Genomic DNA, 3,145 nt, shown 5'->3' with positions numbered 1-3,145 from the left:
CCAATCTCTTCTTCTTCTTCTCCTTCATCCTAGGCACTCTCAGCAGCTCTGCAATGCAAGCTGGGGCCCGGGCAGAGAGATATCGTAGAAGAACTCTGTTTCCGCCTTCAGCAGAAGGAGCGGGTCATCCAGGAGCTCCTGAATGACAAGAACCGGCAGGCCGAAGAGCAGAAGGCCGAGATCCAGAGCTTGCTCCAAGCCATGAGCGCCAAACAGCAGCAGAGTTGTGTAAGTGAGGTGGAGTGTGGGGTCTCGGGAAGGGAGTGTTAAGGTCCCTCTCAAGAGCCAGGCCTCATGTCCAGCTGCTGTGAGATGTCATTTTATGGGCAGGGGAGACGAAGCTAACTTTGTTGTTTATTATTAGCCTTGTCATGCTAAGAATAGCGTTAAGCAAATGACAACATTCTGGTGGAAACCTTAAGTATATAAACAGAGCATCTTGCCCTTGTTTTCCTGTTAGAACTCTTTCAGTGCATCTGCAGATGTGTCGAACCAGTGGTTCAGATGGATTAAAAGAGTTCTAAGGAAAGGGCCTGTTAGTGAGATACTGTGGAGAAGAGGATGCCTTGCAGTGCCAGATGCTGCTGACAAAAATAACAGATGGTGGCCGAAGCCTTCTTGCCAGCTTAAGAGCTTTCTGAGGCATCTGGCTGTTGGAGCGGATGGATACTTTCATGGTCCCCCAAGTCAGTTCTTATAGGTTGACGCTTTCTCTCTATCTTGGTACTTAGTAGCTTTCTGACTTCCCCATTGCTTTCCTTACTGCCCTGTTAGTCATCTTCTGAGAAGATGGCACAGGCTTTAATAGAAAGAAGCTGTGAGCTCCAAGTCTTGCACCAGCAGCTGACGGGCCAGATCCCTGGACGCAAAGCTGGGGGTTCCCCCGCCCGACTCTCACAGGAAGGACAGCCAAGTAAAGTAAGTGTGTGTGTGCGTATGTGTGTGCTCCGTGGCATCTTTTGGCATGTGGCTATGAAAAGAAGGGAACCTGGTTGCCAGAGGAGAGGGGAAGGGAAATTGGGTCTGGAAAACGGCAAATACAGAACACTCAGCGGGAGAGGATTAATCGACCTGTTGCAGGGAGAAGGTCTGGTGGAAAGAAAAGGGAGGCGAGGACTGTACCAACGGCCGTCCCAGGTAAAGTGCTGTCTCCTAAGCAGGCCCTTCCGTTTTTTAGTCACTTTTGCCTGCTTCACTGTCATCTCCTGTTGTGCTTCCAGATGATGTTGACGGGGTGGGGGGGACGTGTGGAATTTTCCCTTCGGCTCATGCCCAGTTGATTCTCTCCTGATATTGCTCAACAGTCCTGCTGGGATCTCCGCTGATACGTAACAAAATCTGGACTCTGGAGCGAGTTGCCAGTGAATGACCCTTTGTCGTCGCTCGGTTCTTGTTTTTTGGTTTTGTTTTGCTTGAATCCCGCTTCAAGCCAGTGCTTTCCTCTCACAGGTCACCCGAGAAGGATTTTGTATAAAGTAGTACTGTGGCAGGTGAACTGCAGTCTGTTTTTAACATGGCAGATTAACTTCTGCAGAATTTCCTGGAGCAGTCTCGTTTTTACTTTCCAGGCTAGGTGTTGCTGTCTGTGGCTCATTCTTACAGTTGCTGGGTGCAGCATACGCAGGGCAAACCATCGGAAGGAGAAGATCAGGAGATCCTCCTGGGCCACCATGGCCCCATGGGCAAACTTTTCAGAATTTACGAGCAGGAGAAAGATGCTGACAAAGATGCCGAGTTGTGTGTTTTTTTTAAATACTGACAAAATATTGTTTCCTGATGCAGTGAACAAAGAAGGCATTTAATGATTCAGTTCTAAAGTACAAGCCAAAGGTGCATTAAGTTTTCTGTTACATCATTGATGTTAGTGGTTTAAACCAAAAGGTTGTAGATAAATATTCACTTTTCCTTTGTGGGTGTGCTTTCGACGCAGAGCCCTGTTGCGTGTTCGTTGGTGTCTTTTGTCTAGTAATGCAGCCCTGTGTTAATTGAGAACTTACATCACTTTCAGTTGTGCGAGCTCCTCAGTTTCATTTTCTTAGCCTTCTTGGTAAACCTTTTCTTTGGCTTTCGTTCTGAAAGCCAGAGGGGATGTGTGTTCTCTGTCTTCTTGCTCTCGCCGTGTACATACAGAGGCTGCATTCGATTTTCCTTTCCTTCCTTTATGCTCTTGAGTTGTTCTCTGCCATTCTTCTTGGCAGCTGATGATTGCAGCGCTACCAGTTCAAGGTACCCCAAGCCTCCTGTGAGTGGAGTTAGCCATCAGTCCTTCCGCTTGTGACCAGAAGCTAGGGTTCCCAGACCCCTGGTTCAGGCTAGGGATCCCCCAATTTGGGGGGCTTTTGCCTGCTGCTGTCCAGCTGGACAGTACAGAAGCCCTGTCCCCGAACAGAGACATTGCACAACAACGTCCTCAATGTGATGATGTCATGCGGAAGTGACATCATTGTGTCGGCGATGTCGCATGGTGACACTCTGCTTTTTGGGCAGAACTCTGGTTTGAGCCCAATTTTAACCATAGAGCTTGCTCAAAAAGCAGAGCATCGCTGACATGATGACATCACTTCTGCATGACATCATTGCATTGGGGACGTTGCCGCCCACTCCTGGACCGCCCCCCAAATTCCCCCACTGCTGCAATGATCACTCCTGGCAACCCTACCCAGGAGAATTTGGGCTTTCTCTACCCCAAACAGTTTGTGGCTTTCATGGCAATCTGCCTGCTTCTAGCAGTCACCTCACAGGAACAGAGTCTGTTACAGAAGCAAAGCTAGGCAGCTGCTCACTGCAAAGGGGGGCTTCCATGTGATCCTGGCTGTGTTGCTCCGAGCACTTCCAAAGACGACTGCGTGGAGCCACTGCATGCAGAAAGACATGCTGCAGCAGCTGAGCTTGTACATGTTGAAATACCTGCCATTGCCGATCAACTTTCTGAGTGCAAGACCCTGCTTACAGCATAGGGATTTCCTACTTTCCCCCTGGATGATACAGAACCCTGTACCTCCTGAGGTACAGCTGCAAGGACAGTCTTAAGATCGTCATTGCAAGACTCTGTTGAAGTGGAACAGATTTTGTGTCTTTGGCACATTTCTCCTGGGCTGGGGGCCCTCTTTGTCAAAACATGAAAAAAATGACAATTTTAGGCTGC

General features: G+C 48.9%; 1 long non-coding RNA gene across 1 annotated transcript; it reads left to right on the top strand.

The window, feature by feature from the left end:
- The first annotated feature begins 39 nt into the window (after positions 1-39).
- LOC107124968 lies at positions 40-1,096 on the top strand. The gene is made up of 3 exons (XR_001483001.1): positions 40-228; positions 775-918; positions 1,081-1,096. It is a non-coding gene; the product is annotated as an uncharacterized LOC107124968 (long non-coding RNA).
- Positions 1,097-3,145: the final 2,049 nt, after the last annotated feature.

This window comes from Gekko japonicus, unplaced genomic scaffold, assembly GCF_001447785.1.
Source record: "Gekko japonicus isolate JY-2015 unplaced genomic scaffold, Gekko_japonicus_V1.1 scaffold12064, whole genome shotgun sequence".
NCBI classification, from domain to species: domain Eukaryota; kingdom Metazoa; phylum Chordata; class Lepidosauria; order Squamata; family Gekkonidae; genus Gekko; species Gekko japonicus.
This window is presented reverse-complemented; position numbering and strand designations above follow the sequence as displayed.